The 23,777-nt window shown below is 44.3% G+C and overlaps 1 long non-coding RNA gene and 1 other non-coding gene across 2 annotated transcripts in view; one reads left to right on the plus strand and one right to left on the minus strand.

Annotated features, from left to right (window-relative positions):
• Positions 1-688: 688 nt before the first annotated feature.
• TRNAP-UGG lies at positions 689-760 on the minus strand. The gene has a single exon. It is a non-coding gene; the product is annotated as a tRNA-Pro (tRNA).
• A 22,270-nt stretch (positions 761-23,030) lies between these two features.
• LOC115097862 overlaps positions 23,031-23,777 on the plus strand; it is a 68,063-nt gene continuing 67,316 nt past the window's right edge. The window contains exon 1 of the long non-coding RNA XR_003858350.1: positions 23,031-23,371. This is a non-coding gene — a long non-coding RNA (uncharacterized LOC115097862). The remainder of the gene's footprint in view (positions 23,372-23,777) is intronic.

Below are 23,777 nucleotides of genomic sequence, written 5' to 3' on the forward strand. Positions count from 1 at the left end.
TAATCAGGACTGAGGGAGGCCTCATCCTAGGGAGCCTCTTGTTCTCCTTTCATGGGGCTACCAAAGGATTCACCGGGACCCTCTATATCTAACTGCTTCATAAAACGGTTCAAGTTGAAGTAAAGGAGGTAAGGGTTCAGAGGGGAAAACCCTCACCTTACCTTTCCTTTTAGCTGGCATAGCAGTGATTGAGAACTTTAAGCAAAGTTTTACTAACTTGAAAAAGACAAACATTTTCTGTACCTTTCTTTCCTTGATCCCAGTGGTTAGAGTTCGTCCTGCAGAAATTCCTCTTTTGGTCCGTCCAAATCCGGACTAAGCTGGACCAAGCCGTGCGCACCCCTTAGGTGCTCACGGCTTTGGCGGTGCGCCGGCGGCAGCAGGGCACCACTCCCGTGCCGGTTTTGAGGCGCGTCTGGCTCCTCCCCCTCGGGTCGGCCCTCTGCGGTGAGTTGTTCAGGGCCTGACAGAGGCTCTGCACGGCGGTCTCTCCTCCTGCATACTCTTTAACTGGTCCTATAAGAGTGTTAAGAACATGCCATACTGGGTCAGACCAAGGGTCCATCAAGCCCAGCATCCTGTTTCCAACAGTCAATCTAAGCCATAAGAACCTGCCAAAAGCTTGACTTTCAGCCAGAAGAGGTTTCTACTCCCTACCACCCAGGTTTCGCTGTGTGCACAAATCAAAGGGCTCATCTGGGAGTTGAACCCAAGACCTCTCACACCCAAAGTGAGAATCATACCCCTAGACCAAAAAGCCACTGTGTTTTCCAAAAGGTTGGGCCTGCCACAGAAAAGGCAGGTTCATGAGCCACAGAGAGATGCACAGTGGTAAGAAGGTACTTCCAGCAAATCAGTGCTTGCTGAATGCAGTGTGGTTGGGGGGGGGGGGGGGGGGGACATATATCCATAAGAGCGGGCTGATCCAAGTGGCAATATTATTGTTAGTGAGCAACTTGCAGATTATGAAAGTAATTTTATATTTTATGCACCATTCAATGGGGAGCTAAACAGCATGCAAAACAGTAGTAATATGGTCACATAGCTTACAGCCAATAAGAATTCTCACCGTGGAATTTTGGATAATTGTAAAGCTCTCAGAGAGATTTAGGGAGCCCAATTAATAAAGAATTACAATAATCCAACTCGCTAAATACTAGTACCAACAAAACAGTACAAAATTTATCAGTATCTGAAGCTTAAAAAACTATGTCTTTACCAAAGCTTTAACGCTTACCTTACCTTAAGGTGAGGTTTGAAGGATTATTCGGAGTCAAGAACATGTGAGGAGACAGCTGGGTAAGCCCATCAAAATGAAAGGCAGAAGGAAAGCCAAGGAACAGGCCCGGATTTAGGCATAGGCAACATAGCAACTGCCTCCGGCACCAAATTTTTATAGGTGCCACTGTAGCTGTGCTTCCACAAGGCCTGCCTGTATCCCAGCTGTTAACCTAAAGTGGTGCTATTCCAAACTGAATGTCATCTGTGTAAAGTCTGAAGTTTAAAAAAATTCAGGCATCAATTAAAAAGCTTTCTTCTTCAATATGCTTATGGCGTGTTCTAAATAACTGATGATGGTTGATATTGCTGGAGAAAACTATTAATATGAACTTCCTCTGGTGAACGTCTTCTGTTTTTGTTATTTATTATTGAATGTTAATGGTATGTTAGTCTGCTGTATTCAATGTTATCAAATTATTTTGGGTATGTTTTATTGTAAATCATCTAGACCTATTTTGTGATAGACTATTATTACATTTTAATAAATGAAAAGAAAACAGCAAAATTGACCCAGGTTAGAGAGAGAGCACTATCATTAGCAGGACCATTATTATGGAACACATTACCACTTGAGCTAAGACTAATGAAAGATTTAAAACTCTTCAAAAAAAGCTTAAAAACTTGGCTCTTCAAAAAAGCATTCCACAGTAAGGTCGCTGAAGAAACAACAAATACATTCAGCTGAAAATCACCCATAAAAGCAGAGTTGTTTGTCTTTATATTTTTATTATTTTTTGTTATTTTACTCATAATTAAATATTAATTTAAATACAATATGCACATATACGATTAGCACGGCAATCGTAAATAGCATCTCCAACCCACTTTTCAATTAGAGTATATTTTTTAACAATGTAACCGTAAAATATTGGCACCACTTGGATAACTTAGAAAACTATCAAACCTTTTTCGTGCCTAAATGTAAACCGTTGCGATGGTGCACTACTAAACGACGGTATAGAAAAGTTTTTAAATAAATAAAGTTGACCCCCAGACTATCAAGCACTTTACAGAGGGCAGACATGTATGTGTGTTATGTTGTTAAAGGACTGGTGCATATAATGTGAGTATAAAGTGCCTACATTGAAAGGTACAAAGTCTATGCTGGAAAGTACATGCAATGATTTTGAAATGAGAGCACCTTGCACACTTTCCCTTCCCAAAACCTAAACCTATCCTTTTTTTCATGTGGGTACACTTTTATCCACTGTAAAAGTGGGGTGGGGGGCTACAATAATCAAACAGTTTTTTTACATGGGTATTCCACTGTGGTGATTGCTACCTATTACAAGCAAGAAAGTTCTCCATTTCCTTAGCCTATGTGCGGGTCTGGTGAGTGTTTGAGGCTTGTTGTGAGAAAAGAGGGTCCCCCTCATTCAGTAAGATCCCACTCATTCTGGAGTTTTTGCAGGATGGATTGAAAAAGGGTTTGACCATTAATTCATTGAAAGTACAGGTGGTGGCTCACGCCTGTTTTGGAGGGAAGGTGAATGGTGGACACCCGTCGGCTTATCCAGATGTGGTGCGCTTCTTAAAAGGTGTGAAGCATATTTATCCTCCTCTGCGGGTGTGAGTGCCTTTGTGGAGTCTTAATCTGATTTTGGATTTCTTTGCGGGTTTCACCTTCCGACCTCTGTGTAGCCTGTCCTTGAGCTTACTTACATTGAAAATGGTGTTTCTTGTGGCAGTTTGTTCTGCACGAAGAATCTCTGAACTGCAGGTATTGTCTTGCCGGGAGTCGTTCCTGAAACTGACTCTGGGGGGCGATACAGATACACAGCCCACCCATTGCCCGCCCTCCTCCCGAACGCAAGACCACAGCTGCAATGCCACTGGAGGCAAGGCACAGCCAGAATGGCCACAACTACAGGTAGGCCGCAACACCTGGGCCTCTATCTGTGCTGTAGACCGCAGCAAGGAAATGCAAGGAGCACTCCCCCACCACCGGATCGACGAGGGAGAGGAGGGACCTGCCAGCACCACAGCAGCTCCCCGCCCACCCTCTTCCCGAGTGCAAGACCGCAGCTGGAATACTTCAAAAGCATATCCATCTCCTGACTCTACCCTAATAGTAGGAGATTTTAACCTATATGTAGATAGAACACCAAAAACTACAGCATGTTAAACCTTCCTAGAAACAATGGAAGCAATAGGATGGTCACAATTTGTTTCTAATCCCACTCACAAGGCAGGTCACATTCTTGATCTAATATTTGCCCATAACAACAATTGTCTCATCAATACCTTTCCCACTATTCTGCCCTGGTCCAATCACCAACTAATCAAAGCAGAAATAACCTTCCTCAATCAAACACAAAAAAATATAAATAAAAATCAAACTTTCACCTTCAGAGAAAAAGATAGAAACTGATGTACTAGCAGAAGCAATTAAAAGCAAACTAATCAATTTTAATCAGGTGAATGCCTCTTCAGCATTTGACTCCTGGGACAAAATTGTCCATGAAATAGCTGACAACCTAAGCCCGGTCCAGACAAAAATGCAACAAAAAGAATGAAACTCCACTAATCAGACAAAGCTATGGTACAACGAAGAGCTAAGATGCACGCACTAAACAGACACTGAGAAAATATGAGAAACAATGGCGGAAATGCCCATCCACAGACTCCCTAGGAAAATACAGATCCCTCCTAACAAAATACCGTATACTGTACTAATAAATAAAGGAAAATGAGAATACTATGCTAAACAAATTTACGGAGTCTTATTTAACTCCAAACTAATCTTTGAAGTTGTAAAACACTTAATCAAAGACCATTCTTCCTCCATCTCAAACAACCACAACTTCCAAAACAACGCCTGCAATAATTATGCAACCTCATTGTTCGATAAAGTCAATAGATTAAAAACACAAATCACCTCCAACTCGCAAACATAAGAACCTGATGGAAATCTTGAACAAGCTAATTGGACTGAATTTGACAGGGTAAACTTGAAATCAGACAAATCATTTCTAAAATTAAGCCTGCAACACATCCACGTGACCCAATCCCAGCAAATTCCATGAAAACTAGTACGTAACATAATCACCCCGACAATTGCAACAATAATCTTTCGCTCTCAGAAGGATTGATCCCAGATGGAGCAAAACAAGCAGTGATAAAACCAATCTTAAAAAATAAATCTGGTAGAATTGACGATTGGGACAGCTATTGTCCAATATCCATTAATGGATCTTGTCCTACGGGTTTAACAATAATGAATCCTATTATCCTGGTGTGTTATAATTAGTGAGGTTTGGGTGGACCCTTGGACACTGTGGCAGCTGACCACGCCCACGGGAGGAAGTCCCATGAGGGGCCACAGGTCAGGCTCAGCTTAGGACACACAAACACAGAGATTGATCTTTTATTAGACAATGTGGTGAAGCCACTAGAAGTGGCAGTGGTGAGCAGCAGAAGTAGCCTGGCTGGGCTAGTATCCCTCAGGCGCTGGAACAGCGACTCCTCCGGTAGCAGTGCTGTAGTGGAAAGAACTGAGAATAAGGAGTACAGTGGAAGATGCACAAAGCCCCAGTATGGAGAACCCCAGGATAGGGAGAGCAGGCCCTCGAGGAGCAAGTACCTGAGAGCTGAGAGGCTTGAAGGTAATGTACTCACACAGCGGTTCCACGTAGGAGATGGCACTATGGCTGGAACGGAGGCAGGCCCTCGAGGAGCGAGTCCCTGGTTCTAGGGAACAGCTCTGAGGTGAAGATGGTAGTACTCACTGGTGTTGAAGATAGCGAATCCTTCCAGGCAGAAGAGAAGGTAGGAGCAGGCAGCGAATCAGAGAACATGGGCCCTCGAGGAGCGAGTACCGGTTTCCTGATAGCGACCTGAAAAGCAAGTGAGGCCTCCGAGGAGCGGGTACCCCGTTAGCGTTAAGAGTCCAATGGAAGTTGGAGAGGCAGAGTAGCTGGGTACGGAGAGCGAATCCCATCCGTAAGAATCCCCCTTGCTAACTCCAAGGCTAGCAAACATTGTAGGCTTTAAATATCCAGGCAGCATGATATCATCACAGGGGGACGCCCCTGAGGTTCGCACCAAGTAGGAAATAAGAGTGACGGCCGCGCGGCACGCACGCCCTAAGGTACCAGCGGAGCATGGCGGGAGGCAGCGCCTAAGCCAGTCTGGGGACGCCAGAGAGGAAGGCAGGCAGACGCTGCAGCAGCCAGGCATCCATCCATAGTGAGAGGAGGTGCAAAGAAAGAAAGGTAGGCGGAGTGAAGCCGTCGGGAAGGGACGGTTGCAACATGGTGCTAATCAATCTAACAGCAACCTTTGACACAGTGGACCATATCCTGCTATGCCACCAGCTGAGAAAAATTGGATTAGACTGCAGAGTTCACAAATGGTTCTCTTCATTCCTATCTAACAGGACATCCCGAGTAAAATTGAGAAACCATTTATCTGACACCTTCCCCATCAGTACAGGTGTCCCTCAGGGCTCAGCATTCTCAGCAACCCTATTCAACATCTACATGCTTCCTCTGTGTAATTACTGACGGAACTAGGAATCACCTTATACGCTGATGACATACAATTCTACATCCCATTCGACTCTTCTTTTGAAAATACCGCAGTGACACTCTCAAAATACATGAAGGCAATACAGCAAGAACTCTCTGATCTTAAACTAACACTAAACACAAAAAAAACTGAACTCATCTGGTTAAGGAGAAACTCCCCCATAGTTAAACCTCCATCCCTAAACCTAGATCATTTTCAAATAACACCTTCAGATCAAATATGGGACTTAGGAATCCAGATAGACGAAAATGTTACAATGAAGAGGCACATAAATTAATCACTACAGGATATGCAAAACTGCGCATACTACATAGATTGAAACCAGAACTAACTCGAAGACTTCCATACGGATTCTACAATCTCTAATTTTCTCAAACATAGATTACTGTAACTCCGTACTACTTGGACTCTCAACCTGCCTAATAAAAAAAAAAACCTACAACTACTACAAAATGCTATTGCAAGACTCTTGTTTGGAACCAGGAAATTTGATCATATTATACCCTCGCTAATAGCACTGCCCTGGCTACCGATACAATACCGAATCTATTTCAAAGTAATAACCCTAATTATTAAATTAATCCACACTGGTCTCGGATTTTCATTTGAATCAATCAATTTCCCTGCCATCTCTGCTCAGAGAGAGAGATGCGGATGAATATCGCCTGTTACGATGCTTGAATGGCTCACATATACAGTGCTCTATCTTATCACATACGCTGCCCCTCCTCCCCAGGGCCCCTCACAGAATGCTTATTCATTTCATATAATGTGTCTGTTCAGCATTTCTTTTTGTTCTTGTGATTTCTGCTTGGTGGCTTCACATGCACCCCCACTCATTTTTCACACACATCCTTGCATGCAAACATTCAACCTTGTTTCTGCATGTGCCGGCCATTAAGCATTCAATTTTTGGTCACCTTACAGAAAAATATTATTCATTTCCCTCTTGATGATTGGGACAATCATCACTTTCAGGGCCATGCGACTGTCTTAGGTTGCCGGAGGGCATACTCCGATCTTACCCGTCATTGTCAACCTGACTCATCCTGAGGGGGTCCCTTTCCAGCACCTGCTGCTGTTCTTGGGTGGCTGCTGTATTGAGAGAAGCATAGAGGTTCTGTGTTGTGACCGACCCCTGAATGTTGACCATATTCAAGGTGATAGGAGAGGTTGTTTGGGCCCAACAATGTCGTGCTAATTGCTGGCCAAGCAGTAAACATGTGGGCAAACACATACATACCACTAGCATGACCACTAAGACCACCAGGGCAAACCACGAGAAACTCCCTGGCAATTTCTCCTAGGGACGTGAGCCAGTTTACCAGTTGTTCCCACCAAGTAGACCAGTGGTCATCTTTGGGACAGAAGCTGCAACTTTGGCACGTTCAACCGAATCCATTAACAATTCTGAGTTGTCATCTACAAAAACACAACATTGTCCTTTTACAATAGAACATACTCCATCTTAGGATAATAACAGATAATCTAATGCCATTTGGTTCTGCATACTATAAAGCCTTAGCTGTTATAATTCATTAATAGTTTTGTTTAAAGAATACTCATAAGCCATAACTTCTAAAACGGTTTGTAAGCACTATTTTTCATACCATAAATTGAAAAAAAAGCCCCTGAACTAATGGAATGACACCTGTAATGGCTAACCCTACATTTTGGTCTTCAGTAAGTGGGGAGGTTTCGTTAGAATTAAGGAAATCTACCGACTGTTGCAATTCTCTCTTTAATTAGGAATAATTAGAGTGAACATTTGGAATTACAGACGAATTTGGATAAATGTGTGTATAGGGCAAAACACTTGCAATGAAACAAGTGCCAGCCCTCCCTGGGGGAAGTGCTCAGTATGCTTTGTGTCCACATACAAAGTAATGTCCTTGTAGGGCTACCAAACCACCTGGGCGATAGGGGAAAGAACGTTTTCTAGCCTCATAGTATCCTACGAAAGGGAAGTAACCTAATGATAGATTGGTATCAGTGAATTTGCAAGAGGAGACTATTAACTATCTAGTGCTTGTCTTCTTATCTGTGTTCCATTTTTATGTCACCATCCTTCATTAACCTGAGTCCATACACAATTAGTTGAATTTCCTAAGAATATTTGTGTTCCTTTGCTGGAAAAGCACAACTGTGACACCTGTTGTATAGTCCGAACAATAAATGGATCATGTTTAGTGGTGCTAACAGATGTGTTGTCCTAGATGAACAACTGAAGAGCAGTGGTGTTATACCAAATTGAACCCCAGCCTGCTAAACTAGCTACTGGTGTAGGTATAGCTAGGAAGGGTGTACCGTGTATAGCAGATCCTGGGTTAGTTGTGCAAACCCAACAATTAGAAGCATTAGTACTATTCACAATTAATCGTTTAACTTTCAGTATTAAATTCTCATGATAAATGCTGGTGACAATAGCAAGATGTAAGTAAAAAACAGAACAGATAGGTAATTGCATCTTATTTCCGGGCTGGTCAACTGATCAACTCGTTTCCTCAGTCCTTTGGCTCCACCTGAGTGGGAATACAAATGTCCTTTAAATGGGTCCAAACAGTTTCACCCTCTAAGAGGACTGCAGTCTCTGTGCAGGCTGTGACAGTATATGGCCCCACATAAACAGGTTCTTTCCAGGTACAATCATGGATGGTAGATTCACATCTTGGTCACAGTTCCTGTTAAGGGCAGACAAATAAGATACAATGATCCTTAAAGAGTCCATGTAAGTCTGATAAGTATCTGGGGTGACCCTATTCCGTTGAATATCGTGCAGCCGCATGCTGCATCCTGTGCACAGCTCAAAAGGTGTCAGGTTAACGCTGCGCAGGGGGCTATTACATAAGTACGTCAAGGCTAAAGGTAAATTGTCTAACCAAGACATATGATCATCAGCATACAGTTAGCGTAATTTAGAATCCCATTACAACGCTCCACCAACCCATTACTGCCAGGTCTGTATACGCTAACTCTTCGATGAGGAATAGTCAGGGCTAACGTGAGTGCTTTCACAAGGGTGATATGGAAGTGAGAACCATTATCAGTGACAATACCAAATCTAGGTATAATATGATTTAATAACACTTGAAAATCACTCATATGCTGACCAATTAGTCTCAGGATCATTGGGCAATAACTAATAACACTGCAATTGACCAATTCAATCCACTAATGTGCTGCTCAATCTCCAGCTGCATAAATTACAGTGAAACTAAAATCTAATAGCATTCACGATTATATATGACCATCATACTAGACTTCATCGTATAGTATTAATTTTGCACAAACATTCTGTGTTGACTTTACTGATTCTTCCACTGCTGAAATCTTGTCTGCATATTCTTGTAAAGGATTATCGTGATCCTGCGACAATCTGTCCATTTTCTCTGATAACAGATTTAATTGCTTAGAATAGCCCTTGAACATAGGGCCATTTGAAGCAGACAGCTAGAGTTACCGTTGCCGGTTTGGTGAAGTCTTCCTTCTCCAGGATCTCCTGCTGCTCTCTTTGGTCTTCCGTTGGTATCCCCCCTCGCCACCTCCTCATTTGTAAGTGGTTCACACCACTCTTGGGGTCCACCGACACACTGGCAACAGTACCTGGAAAGTCGACATAACTAGGCGCCATTGTTGGCTTCGGGCCCTCCTTCTCCACAGCTGCTCCCTTCTCCGCTGAGCGCGGGACTCTTCGGTTCTGCCTCTTTTGGCGTCAGCTCGTGGAAATGTTGTAGCCCCGGCGCCACCGGAGTTCTCAAATGGGGGGCTTAAGGATGTCTCCCCAGATGCTAACGCCGCTCCCACCGGCATTCCATCAGCGGGGGTAGCTCCCTCAATTGGGTAAGTAGCAGTCATTTCAGGGATTGTTCAGGGTATAGAGGGATATACCCTCACTCTGCCTTTTCTTTTAGGAGGCATTTAGCTTAGAAAAGAATTCCAATTCACAGCAAGAGAAAAGCAGTCAGGTCTGGTTTGCTGCTAAATGCCCGTCACCATCTTGATTCCTCCCCCCGGGGGTCTACTCTTTCTAAAGCTTTTTCTTCTTCCTGAAACCCTGAAACTATAGGAAGTAAGTTAGTTTGTACGGCTGTGAGCAAAGATTCATGACTGCTATAATCTATAATGATCCCAAGCTGGGTCTGTAAATCTCGTCCCAACAAATTCACTGGACATTGTAGAGAATAAATAAATTGTACCGACTTTTGTTGATTTTGTTGGCCCTTAATGGTAACGGAGGTAAGCTGGGTTAATGGCAATAATTTGGTGTGTCCCTCAAATCCTTTCATCATAACTGTAGTAGAAGATAGCTGGACTGCTTGTGAGAGGGAAGTCAAGGCTGACTTAGAGGTGACTGAATCTACTAGGAAATTAACCGGGACATTGTGGGGACTTATTAACAGTCAGGGTGATCCAGTACCGAGCGGTAGGAAGAGCTGCGTTAGTGCCTACGGCACCCGCGGTTACCGCCCGCACAGTGCAGCTCACCTACCGCTCGATCCTGAAGCCTAATTATATGTAAATGTCAGCCGCGTCCGAAAAGCCTTAGTCCCGCGCAACCCAGGATACTGGATAGAGCGCCTATACAGGATCCTGGGTGCGCGGGCCTAAGGCTTCACGCCACGCTGGTATCTGTCATTTCAAATGACATTTGAAATGACAGATACCAGGAAGTCTGGTCCGATCGGATGAAAAAATAAGTTGCTTCGCCGCTGTCATCTCTCTCCTCTCCTCCCGAAGCAGGCCTTGCTCCGGGAGGTGGAGAGAGAGATGACAGTGGCGAAGCAACTTACTTTTCCATCTGATCTGACCCGACAGCGCTTCTCCCACCCTCCCGGAGCAAGGCCTGCTTCGGGAGGAGGGGAGAGAGATGACAGCGGCGAAGCTTACCCCCAACCCGGACCCGACCTGACCGCTGTCAGTCTGTTCTCCCTCTTCCCGGAGCAAGGCTGCTTTCGCGCCCTGCTCCGGGAGGGGGGAGAAGAGGTGACAGCGGCGAAGCAAAAAAAAAAAGGGGAGCAAATTTTGTTTTTTTTCAAAAGCGACTTACTTTTGGGATCTGTCAAGATCCCAAAAGTAAGTCGCTTTTGGACGCCGGCAAAACTTATCTTTTTTGCAGCCATCAGCAGGAACACGATCTGGCTCCCGTAGCTCCTCCCAACAAGATGGCCGCCTGCACGGGGAAAGCGTACAATTGGCCGCTGAAGACGTGATGTCACGACATCACGTCTTGAGCGGCCAATTGCACGCTTTCCCCGTGCAGGCGGCCATCTTTGTCTTCATCGGGAGGAGCTACGATCGCATGTGTTCCTGATGATGGCTTCAGAAAAGTAAGTTGCTTCATCGTTGCTAGTGTCCCCCCTCCTCCCGGAGCAAGGCGGCTTTTCGCGCCCTGCTCCGAGAGGAGGGGGGACACTGAAAAGTCGCTTCGCCGCTTTCTCGTCGTTGCTTCGCCGCTGTCAGTGTCCCCCCCTCCTCTCGGAGCAAGGCGGCTTTTCGCGCCTGCTCCGAGAGGAGGGGGGACACTGAAAAGTCGCTTCGCCGCTTTCTTCGTCGTTGCTTCGCCGCTGTCAGTGTCCCCCCTCCTCCCGGAGCAAGGCGGCTTTTCGCGCCCTGCTCCGAGAGGAGGGGGGACACTGAAATGTCGCTTTGCCGTTGCAGTCTCCATGGCAGCCCCAGTCCGGACATCGGAGGGGGGCTGCAACGTTTTTTACGCTTTTTTTTTTTTTGGCTTCGGGAGCAGGGGAGAGGACTGGGGCTGCCACGGAGACCGGCACCCATGATCACGGCCGGGGCAGGCGAGCGGGGGCTGGGGGAAAGCTTTCCACCTACCCTTACCCATGCCTCTACCGCCTGGGTCAGGGTAGGCGGTAAGTTTCCAGGTTAAACGCGCGACAAAACAGCAGGGAAAGGTAGCGATAGTCGGGGCGCGGGTTACGGGATTGCAGGTGAATAGCTAATTCGCTCGTTTGCATGCAATATCGCGCTAATTCGCTCGTTTGCATGCAATATACATGCCGCGGGCGGAAGGGGTTGCCCAGGGAATTTAGGACGCGGTAGGAGTAGGTTAAAGGGGATTCGGGATCGCAGGAAGGGCTAACGCGGCCGAAAACAAAGTTAAAAACGGCTTAGGAGCAGGGTAAACGCGGCCGCACGTTACAGGATAGGCCTGAGTGTCAGGGAAGTTTCTGCTACCTCGCCTTTTACTCGCAGTGCACATAACCGTCAGTCTGAATACTCATTCTCCCAATCAACATGCGTTTGATCTGTTGGCGTCTCTTCCTGCCAGGTATTAGGGTTCCATCGTGGGAAAGTCCCACAACCTCTCCCTCTTTGGGGTCCCCTAATCTGGTTACCCCTTTTTCCAGTGTAACAACATTCATTCTGATAATATCCATACATTCCACAACTCCAACACTGTCCCATTCTACAGTTGGGTGAGGGACCATTAAATCCTCTAGATCTCCCATGGCTCATCTGCCATCCCCTGCCTTTTGGTATGTTTATATGGCTGAGGTGGTGCGCACTGATTAGCTACCACTCTTGGAGGTGGCATTCACCTCTCCTTGCTACTGCCCTAATTCCTAATATTTATTTATTTATTTATTTATTTATTTATTTATTTAGTGCTTTTCTATACCAACATTCATGATACAGATCATATCATATTGGTTTACATGGAACATGGGGAAATAACATTAACATAACCAAGGAGAAAGCGAAAGTTACAATAAAACAGGGGTACTCAAACTGGGAAGAAGAGGAGCCAGTGTCAGAGGAGACTCGGAACTAAACAATATCAATACAACAATATTGACAGTAGCAGTAAAGGGGGTGCAATGACTAGAGGGCCTTGGAGTGTGCCTGTAGCTGGGGAGGTCCCAGATTAAGGGAAGGCTTGTTGGAATAGCCAAGTCTTCAGTTTTTTTCTGAATGTCAATAGACAGGGCTCTTGTCTGAGGTCAGAGGGCATAGCATTCCAAATGGTTGGCTGTCGAGAAGGCTCGCTCTTTGGTGGCTGAGTGGAGTGTGGCTTTGGCTGGAGGGGGTGAAGCGATCCCCTGTAGGCTTCTCTGATGGGTCTTTGAGACGTGTGGAGAGTTAGTGGGTATTGGTTATCAATAGGGGTGTGATTGTAAATGGATTTGTGAATGATGGTGAGACATTTGTGTAAGACTTTGAAGCTTACAGGAAGCCAGTGCAGATTTTTTAGGATAGGTGTGATGTGGTCTCTTCTGTTGGCGTTTGATAAGATTCTGGCGGCCGAGTTTTGCAGCATTTGAAGCGGTTTGGTGGAAGAGGCAGAAAGACCTAGTGGAATTGAATTGCAATAGTCCAGTTTGGAAAATATGATGGCCTGGAGTACCGATCTGAAGTCCTGGAAGTACAGAAGCGGTTTGAGTCTTTTTAGCACCTGAAGTTTGAAGAAGCAGTCCTAGGTTGTGTTGTTGATGAACCTCTTTAGATATAGCTGGTTATCAATTATAACACCGAGATCTCTTGCTTGGCTGACCAGGGTGTTGGTGTGGGTCAGGTGAAGGTTATCACTGTGGTTGGGAGATATAAGGAGCAGCTCCGTCTTAGATGTGTTCAGAACTAGGTTTAGGTTCGTTAGGAGGTGGTTGATGTCTTGAAGACAGTTGTCCCAGAAGTTAAGTGTTTTGGAGAGGGATTCGGTTATCGGGATCAGGATCTGAACATCGTCTGCATAGAGAGAGTGTTTAAGTTTTAGATTCGTAAGCAACTGACAGAGGGGGAGAAGGTATATATTGAAGAGTGTGGGTGACAGGGAAGAGCCCTGAGGTACGCCTCTTGTGGAGTTGATGCGAGGAGACTCTTTGTTATTGATTTTTACTTTGTATCCTCTGTTACTGAGGAAAGAGTCGAACCATTTGAATGCTGTTCCTGTTATCCCGATGTCTGAAAGTCGTTTGAGGAGAATGGAGTGATTCACCATGTCAAATGGAGCCAAGATATCAAGAAGTACAAGAAGGAAGGAGTGTCCAGTGTCCAGCCCCATGAGGAGGTGATCTGTGAGGGAGATGAGGAGGGTCTCTGTGTTTAAAGATTTGTGGAATCCATATTGTGTTGGGTGGAGAATGTTGTGGTCTTCCAGGTAGTCTGATAGTTGATTATTGACTAGTTTTTCCATAATCTTAGCAACGAACAGCAGATTGGAGATGGGGCGGAAATTGTTGGGTTCCTTAGGGTCTAGGTTTGGTTTCTTGAGCAGGGGTTTGAGGGTGGTGAATTTTAGTACATCAGGGAAAATTCCTTGGGATAGTGAGCAGTTTTTGATATCCGCTAGATGTTTGGAAATGGCGTCTGGCACCGATAGAAGTAGTTTAGTTGGGATTTGATCTAGGGGATGGTATGAGGGTTTCATTTTCTTTATTAAGGATTCTATCTCTAGGGCGGATGTAGGTTCAAATGGTTCCGGTGTTTGATGAGAGAGAGATGGAGATGGGAGAAGAGGTAGGGTTGATGGGCAGGAGTGTTAGTAGGTTGGATATCTTGCTCTGGAAGAAAGTTGCAAGTTCATTTGCCTTTGATTGTGCTTGATCACCCGGAATGGGTGGGGTGATGGTTTTCGTGAGATCCGATACATAGGAGAATAGGGCCTTGGCGTCAAAAACGAGGTCGTGGATTCTGTGGGTGTAAAAATCTTTTTTTTGTTCGAAGAGTGGAGGTCCTGTAGGAGTGGAGGGCTGATTTGTAGGCGGCTAGTGTGCTCGGGCATGGGTCTTACGCCATTTGTTCTCTTTCTGTCTGAGGTTTTGTTTAAGTTTTCTGAGTTCATCGGAGAACCATGGTTGTTTCCTGTTAGACGTCTGATTGATTTTTCTGGTTATTGGAGGGCATATTTTGTTTGCTACTGATTCTGTGATGCTGTGCCATGAGAACAGAGCTGAGTTGGGGGTTGAGACATCTAGGTTGAGTAGTTCTTTTGTTAGGTGCTCACTGAGGATCTCAGGGGAGCAAGATCTCCTGTAGTGAAAAGTAGATTGAGTGGGGTGAGAGTTGGGATTTTCTTTTCTCATGAGAGTGGTGGAAATCAATGAATGGTCCGACCAGGGGACTGGGGTGCATTCAGGGGGGTGTGCATATATACATAAGTGCACAGGCACGTGCTGGGGTCCCTTCCTAATTACTTTACTACTGCTATGGATGGCATGTAAGTCGTAAAAGAAAAAGAAATAGGCTACTCAGTGGGCTATTACAGGTTGAGGTTAACAGGGGGGAAAGGAGGCTGTGACATGAACAGTTGTGGATTAGGTAGTACTGGGGTCACTTGTGTCAGTATTGGTTTGATAGGGTGGCTTTTAGTGCCTTTAGTATCAACTGTTTCCTGTAACTGTAAAGTACATAATTTAGTCTAACTTTTTAAATTCTTTGTCGGGCTTCCGCAGGGGTTGTGCATACCAATTACAGTGATGCAGCACATGTTCGTATATTTCTGGCCAAGATTTACAACTGATCCCTACCGTTTTGGTTAGGGCATCTTGTACTTTAGAAGGCAGACAGGCTTTTAATAGATGATAAAATACTGGCACCTGATTTGGGTCATCAGATTCTGCCTCCATTTCATTCCTGTATTCTTTTTGAAATCTTACTATGAAATCCTCAATATCCTCTTTTTCAGTCTTCCACTGTTTGGTAGTAAGGGAGGCGAAATCTCTCTGAGTCGGAAAATGACTCCTCAATGCAGCACATACTTGTCTATGGCACTCATCCCCATCATATGCATCTGTATCCATAACTCTACCTATTTGTGCTTCCGAGTGGCGGATGGAATTTAGTGTGGACGGGTGCAGGGTGATGCACATGGGGAAAGATGGCCCTTGCTGTGGTTGCACGATGTTGGGTTTCGTGTTGGGAGCTACCACCCAGGAAAAAGATCTAGGCATCATAGTGGATAATACTTTAAAATCGTCGGCTCAGTGTGCTGCAGCAGTCAAAAAAGCAAATAGAATGTTAGGAATTATTAGGAAGGGAATGGTTAATAGAACGGAAAATGTCATAATGCCTCTGTATCGCTCCATGGTGAGACCGCACCTTGAATACTGTGTACAATTCTGGTCGCCGCATCTCAAAAAAGATATAGTTGCGATGGAGAAGGTACAGAGAAGGGCAACCAAAATGATAAAGGGGATGGAACAGCTCCCCTATGAGGAAAGGCTGAAGAGGTTAGGGCTGTTCAGCTTGGAGAAGAGACGGCTGAGGGGGGATATGATAGAGGTCTTTAAGATCATGAGGGGTCTTGAACGAGTAGATGTGACTCGGTTATTGACACTTTCGAATAATAGAAGGACTAGGGGGCATTCCATGAAGTTAGCAAGTAACACATTTAAGACTAATCGGAGAAAATTCTTTTTCACTCAACGCACAATAAAGCTCTGGAATTTGTTGCCAGAGAAGGTAGTTAGTGCAGTTAGTGTAGCTGGGTTCAAAAAAGGTTTGGATAAGTTCTTGGAGGAGAAGTCCATTAATGGCTATTAATCAATTATACTTAGGGAATAGCCACTGCTATTAATTGCATCAGTAGCGTGGGATCTTCTTAGTGTTTGGGTAATTGCCAGGTTCTTGTGGCCTGGTTTTTGGCCTCTGTTGGAAACAGGATGCTGGCCTTGATGGACCCTTGGTCTGTCCCAGCATGGCAATTTCTTATGTTCTTATGTTCTCCCATATTTTCCTATTGCCTGCTCCTGGGTTTGTGTGAACACCGCTTTCATGTCACCAATCGCCAGGCGCTTGCCCATTGTTAGTGACTCAAATTCTCTAATCCATTTATTAGATCCCTTTATTAATGGGGGGAGCTTACTAAGTAGGGTACTCAAATCTTGGGTCTTCAAGGGGCGATACTGTACCTCGCTCCCTCCTTGACCATCCCCATTACATAATAACAGCATCACTCTGGAAGCTTTTTCACCTTTCTCATATTTTTGCCAAATCAAAAGTTCTTGTTTCATATAGGATAGTGGCCACTTAGGGTCAGGGAAATTTAGGATACACCTTCAAGCCAAATTCATATCCATTGTTTGAAATGAACCCTCTCGTGGATAGGGGATAGGGGACAGGGACCCTTGGCCATAGCGACTCGGTTCAGCCTGCAAGGTTATCTACCTAGGGATCAACGAGGCGATATGACCCCTCATGCTCCGCTACATACTCCTTTGGTGTAATAGTGCCAATGGCCTTAGTCTTTGTGTCCATCATATTTTCTCCATAAACTTTCCCACTCCTCAAGTGTGGGGGGCTACCAGTAATTACTTGTGCACAAGTCTGACATTCATGTTTGTTACAACAAGTAATGTGCTCAATTCCCTGTAACTGGTTTTCAATGCTTTGCAATTGCTTCTTCTGCCATTCGTGTACTGATTTCTGCATATTGGGCGTAGAAGAGACAATCTTAGATTGTTCTATTATTAATTTACCTGCTGTGTCAGTGATTGAAGGGGAACCTGCTCAGGATACTGTGTCTCCCTGTTTACCCAGTTGCAGGTGGAGGGCACCTTGCACTATCATCCACCCTGTTATAGGAGGAGTCTCCTGTGCATTACTCTGTGAGGTCTCGCTCAGGCTGTCTTCAGATTTAATTTGAGGGTATAACGGTCGATACCCCTTCGCACATTTCAATACCTGATCTTGTCTTGCCAGATCTTGTGGAGCGGTTACTGTATTTTTGTCCTCAACCTTATCCTCATAAGGAGGTGGAGAAGTAGGCTTTGCATTAGAAGTAGGGGCAGGGTTTGAACTAATCCCTTGATGGTGCTCTCTTGTGACCATGAACATATTGAAATAATGCAAGTGGCGTGTCAGTGATTTCCCTGTCTTCCTATTTTTTATGAACTGCAACAATTGTGGCACTGGGGCTGAGTGTTGCGACCGTCGCTGCCTGATGTCTCCACTCCGCCCACCTTGCCTCTATGGCGACTCTCTCTCCGCTTAGTGGATGGTTGGCTGCCACAGCGTCATGCTGCCATCCTTCTCCAGCGTCCCCGGACCGGCTTGACGCTGCACTCCGCCATTATTCCCGGAAGCCTAAGGGCGCATGCGCGGCCCCGACTGAAGTACCAGCAGTGGCGCGAACCTCAGGGGCAACCCCCTGAGGTGACATCATCCGCACCGGATATATAAGGTCTCTGAATTCTCTAACTAATCGAGTTAGCAAAGGTTATGGTGATGGTACTTTGGTTACTCTACCTAAGCTACTCTGCCTCCTCGGACTTACCAGGGGTACCTGCTCCTCGGGGGCCTCACTCTCTCTTTGCTTTTCAGATTGCAGTTAGGAACCGGCACTTGCTCCTCGAGGGCCCATGTTCCCGGACTTGTTTCTGGATGACCTTCTGCCAGGAAGTTGCTGCCTACAAACATCAGTGAGTTACCATCTCTCTCTCTCAGAGCTTTCCCTGGAACCAGACACTCGCTCCTTGAGGGCCTAATTCATTCCAGCTCCTAGGCTGCTTCTATGAGACTACTGTGTGAGTGTTACCATCAAGGATCTGTACATGAACTCTGCATACCCTGCCTACTCACTATATTTAGTTTCTCTACAGCTCAGCCATCCTGGGATTGCTGTTCCAGTATCTGAGGGACTACAGCCCAGCCGGGCGCTTCCAGCTCACTACTGCCACCTCTGATGGTTCAATATACTGTTTAATAAAAGAACTAGTGTGTGTCTGTCTCCAAATTCTGAGCCTAACCGGTGGTTCCTATCAGAATCTTCCCCCGGGGGCGTGGTCATCTGCCACCGGCCCAAGGATCCACCCACAACTCTCCCAAATACCAACACTGAGAAACTACCATCCTCCGGCCAACTCATGAATGCATCCCGATCTGCCCATACTGCCCATTTTTTACAGTGCTTAGTAATGTTCTTTACCTAATGAGGGAACAATTCACAAACTAACGCTAAGGGACTGGGGGTTCCCGTCCCTTGTGACATATTATCAGCTTAGAGACAACTAATCTTATTCAATGACAATAAAATGAAATAAAAGAACAAGCAGTAAAATGAAATAATAAAAAACAAGTTACTCACGTGCGTCTGTGTTTACTTACTGTACTTTGCCCAATCGTGCCCGTGGCCCCGTTAAGTCCTGCTAGTTGTGCCCGCGGCCCTGACCAGTTCTGCCAGTCATACCCGCAGCCCCAACCGGTCCCTTCGCGGTCGCCAGGAAATATAGAGTGTTCTCAAGCCTCTACCATGCGCCACAGCCACAAATAAAACTTCAACTTCAGTAACAACAAGAACGTTTTATTAATCAATGTGTTACAGATAGAGAGACAGAAAGGATCCCAAGTCCTAGGAATTGCACCAGCCTCTCCTGGAATTTGGTGCCCTCAGACAAGTGGCACTCTTTCCTGTACAGCATGGGCACTAGCTGTTGGTTTCAGTCTCAAGCAACACAGCCTCTCAGCTATAGAATTCAAGTGGCAAAGGAGGGAAGTCAGAACCTTAATAACATCCTTTGTAACAAGAACACAAGCTCTCCCTGCCCCTAGCAGCAGCATAGGAAATCCTTAAGCTTGGTGTTATGTGTATGACATTGCTGAGAAGGTGAGCACTTCCTGAGGTTTCCTTTCCTTCCCGTGTCTTATAGTTTTCCCAAATGACCTGTTACAGTGAGATGCAGCTCAGGTTAATTTAATGGGCATGTCACAATTTATTTTATTTTATTTTTTTTACAGTCTATAAATAGGAACTAGACATGATCTGCAAATACGTTAGAAAAGAATTAGTAAGAAGTGTTAGAAAATCTCTGTTTCTTGCAGCTTTTAGTTGGGCTTTTTTTCTCAGGTTTTTCACCAAAAAATCAATTTCACTCCAAATGCAATGTTTTTTCACTCTAAATATAAATAGTATTCAACATTAATTTATAACTGAAAGTACCAGCTCAATGTATATTGCAGCAAGACTCTCAAACTAGCATAATGTACTGGGTAATTTCAACCTTATTTGGCTAACTGTACGTTGTAATTATCGGTCACTGGGATGATGAAATATATTCAAAAAAAGTTAACTTTTTTTTAAATTACATACACAATTTCTTAAAAACTTACCTCATTATACAACTCTCCTAATGGGAATAACACTACCAGATCACTAGTTGTCATTGTTTATAGTCGGAACTACGACAATATCTGATCATCTTTGAACCTCCAACTTTTGTTCTTGATTAATGAAAACATACTTGGCAAATGCTTTTGCTTGGTTTGTCTTGTACCAGTTCAAGAATTTCACCTCTAGTGAAATATGAATGCCTGCAGCTATTCCTCTTAATCATGGCCCCAGTTCCAAAAACCATCAATATAGAACCGGAGTCCTAGTTCATTGTTCCTAGCTCAAGTGTGATCAGCTTGCTTTGAACACACTAATTGTTTCAAAATAAATGCTTCACAACTCCAATCAAGAGCATCAAGGAAATGCTGAGGGGCAGGGGCTGGGACAGGCGGTAGCTTGCCTCATGGCAAACTGCCAGGTCGATCCCAAGATCCAACTACGAGCTTCTTAGCTGCAGCAACTTTAATATATGCTATTGGAGCTGGAATTGCCATGGCTGCTGGCACCAGATTTGAAGACTATCAAATACCATCGTAGTTATGAACAAACGATTCCAACTAGCAATCCTGCAGCATTATTCCCATCAGGAGAGTGGCACAATAAGGAACGTTTTTAATAAATTGTATATGCAATTTCAAGAAAAGGAATGTTAAAAACATTTTTTAATTTATTTCATGATACCGGTGACCAATGATTACAAAGTACAGCTAGCCACATACATTTGAATTTTCTCATGTTTCTGACATCGATTAGAAGGGAAATTGGTATTTGTTGATGCATAAAATATTCTGCTAGTGACATTTTTCATTAATACCAGACATTCACGGGAGTTGGAAGCCCTACCAGTGGTGATTTTCCCAGGGCAGAGACGCTGAGCCAACCGTCATTCTGAGGGGACTCCCTCCCCTCTAAATCAGCCTGCCCTGTGGCGCCCCGAAGCCTCGTGCCGATGGGGCACGCCCCTTGGAGAGAATTTACAACGTCAAGGGCTTTTGTCTTGTTTGCTCTCTAGGATGAGTAAGAAGAGAAGGGGCCATGTTCGAGCTTTTGCCTCTGAGCCTTCTGTGGCTCCTCCTGTTGTTCAGCCTACTCTGGAGGCTTTTCAGTTTCAGTGGCAAATAATTTCAGGACTTGGTGGTTTATCCTCCATTCCATTCATTACATCAGAATTATTGAGCCCTGATAGTCCTTACTGCAGCCATTAGATATCTCATCTCCTGGACTTGGAGTGGATCCAGGTATGATAAAAGTATCTACACCTCTCTCTGCTCCTGAAGAGGAAGTTCCAGGGCAAGACACAGTATTGTTAGACAACCCTTCACCATCTTCATCTGTTGTTGATAAAGTTTCTCCTGCTGCAGTAACTTTGGATATGGTGTGGTCAGCAATTATTCAGCAGAAGTATTTATCCTCTTGCGTTGATACTACACTGGAACTTTATCTACCCAAGTGGCTAAACACTCTGAATTGTGAGGAACATTTGGATAAAATAGCAGTGCTAACCAAAAGATGTGCTGTTTTGGATGAATCTCACGTTTCTTTGTTTAATGAAAAAAAGATGTTATCTCAGAATTGTTTCAAAAAGATTGAATTTGACATTTTAAAAATTTTCAAAGATATTTGTTGATTCCACTTTTAGAGATGTTGCAAACATTTTATTTTGAATTTTTGAAGCTTCCTAAAAATCATTTACCTACTTTTTCTAATGTTTATTATCTATTCTCTGGCGGTAGTAAAATTCTTCCTGAAGGTAGGAACGAAGGAGTGACCCTTTGAACCAGAATTGAGTATTTCAGAAATTTTGAAACAATCTCACTATGTGGTAAATGATAGAGCTACTTTATTAGCCTCATTTAATTCTGAAGCTGATAAGCAGATGACATTAAGACTTTTTTTTTTTTTGCCTTAAAGATATGTTTCCTAGGTTAAAAACTTGCAATATTCCTGGATGTAGTGAGGGAGAATCAATCTAGACGTAAAGTGTTTCTTTTGAAAAAACAGAGTACTTGCCCTTGAGGCTACATTTCTTTTGTAATTTCCCTGTAGGTGTTTAATTAAGTTCAAGGGAATAGGTATGTGTTTTGTGATCCTGTGCAGCTGGAAGGCTTTTTGCAGAATAGGAAAAAAATCAGACTACTGTATCCTGATTGCTTATTTGAAGAATGGATATATTCAAATTTGCTGAACTTCTTTTTGAACTGTTTCCTTTTTCCTCTTCAAGACCTCTCATTGATATTATCTAAAATGCCTTTCAACTGAATATATATATCGATATATAGATATGTATATAGCAAAACAAACCACACTGGCACCTATCAAATTTCCAGATTTATGCGCAAAAGATTACACAGTAACACTAAAGATATAGGGGCAGATTTTAAAAGGTGCGCGTGCTTCCCGGCGCGCACACATGTGCGCAGTTATACAATTGGGGATCGGTGCGTGCAAGGGGGTGCACAATTGTGCACCTTGTGCGCGCCGAGCCGCGCTGCCTTCCCCTGTTCCTTCCGAGGCTGCTCCAAAAATGGAGCGGCCTCGGAGGGAACTTCCCTATCCCTCCACCCCACCTTCCCCTACCTCCCCTGCCCTTTCCCCCCTACCCTTTTCTTTTTTTTTTTCTTGTTTTAAAACTTACTTCAGCCCTGGGGCTGAAGGAAGTTGCGCACGCTGGCCAACTGCCGGCGCGCGATCCCCCACACAGCGGCAAATGGCCGCTGTGCCAGGATCCTCTGACCCTGCCCCCACCCCGCCCACGCTCCACTCCTTTAGTAAAGCCCCAGGACTTACATGCGTCCCGGGGCTTTATGCGCATCGCCGGGCCTTTTGAAAATAGGCCAGGCTCGCATAAGCCCATTTACGCGCGTACCCCTTTGAAAATCCGGCCTATATTGCGTAACCCCAATAGATTTTTTTCACAACTTTCAAATATATTTTCCAATGAAAATGCTTTTATTAAATTCCTTATAAATTTATTTATTTTGAACTTTTTTTTTTTATATATCGACCTTCATGTATAAATATATTGTACATGCTATTAGACCATCACCCCTATTAAAAAACATTCATACTTCAGTCATACCAATCATATCACATCCCACTTAAAAAATCTGCACCCCCGCATCATATTATGACAGCAATGCTCTTTTATGTATAATAATTCTTAATAATCCTCTTTCATGTTATTAGAATAAACACCACCATTGAGCAACAACTTAAAGTTCTGCTTGTAAATTTTTCTTTCATATAATGACAGACATTTTAGGTGGATGTTGGCTGTTTCATTCACGATAGAAAAGCACAGAGATGCACATTGATATTTACATTGTGACTAGGGTGTCTATGACAGAAGGCATTTCAATAAAGCTGTGAAGTTCAACAGTTTAGGCTTTGTAACCAGGATGTTCAGGGTTTGTTAGTATGCCATTGGATTCTTCTGCAAACGTGCTGTATTTGAAAACGGCATGTTTGGAGTTTAAAAGACGTGCGTGCTTTTGAAAGGTAAGGTGACAACAAAAATGAGAAATTACTACTTACCTGATAATCTCCTTTTCCCTGTACGTACCAGGATCAGTCCAGACTGCTGGGTTATGCCTCCCGTCCAGCTGATGGAGTCAGAGAAAAGCTGAAAAGCACCCCCTAGATATACTGGTGTGCCACCTGCGATCCCCCAGTATATCTCTGACTCCAGCAGATTGAGAGGCATAACCTGCGGCCCTGATCTTTTCTAAATTTAAGTTTGGTTATTCAGGTTTGACTTTTTGCTGACCTTTGACTAGATCAATTTCTTTTGGTTTAAGGTAGTTAGATCAGCAGATAGGTTTGGTTTCTGTCCTTTCTTTTCACATGCGCTGGGTGAAGTTCTGATTCTTGGCAGGGCAGTGCCCTAAGGCCTATTTCCTGGAGA

This window comes from Rhinatrema bivittatum, chromosome 8 (assembly GCF_901001135.1).
Source record: "Rhinatrema bivittatum chromosome 8, aRhiBiv1.1, whole genome shotgun sequence".
NCBI classification, from domain to species: Eukaryota; Metazoa; Chordata; class Amphibia; order Gymnophiona; family Rhinatrematidae; genus Rhinatrema; species Rhinatrema bivittatum.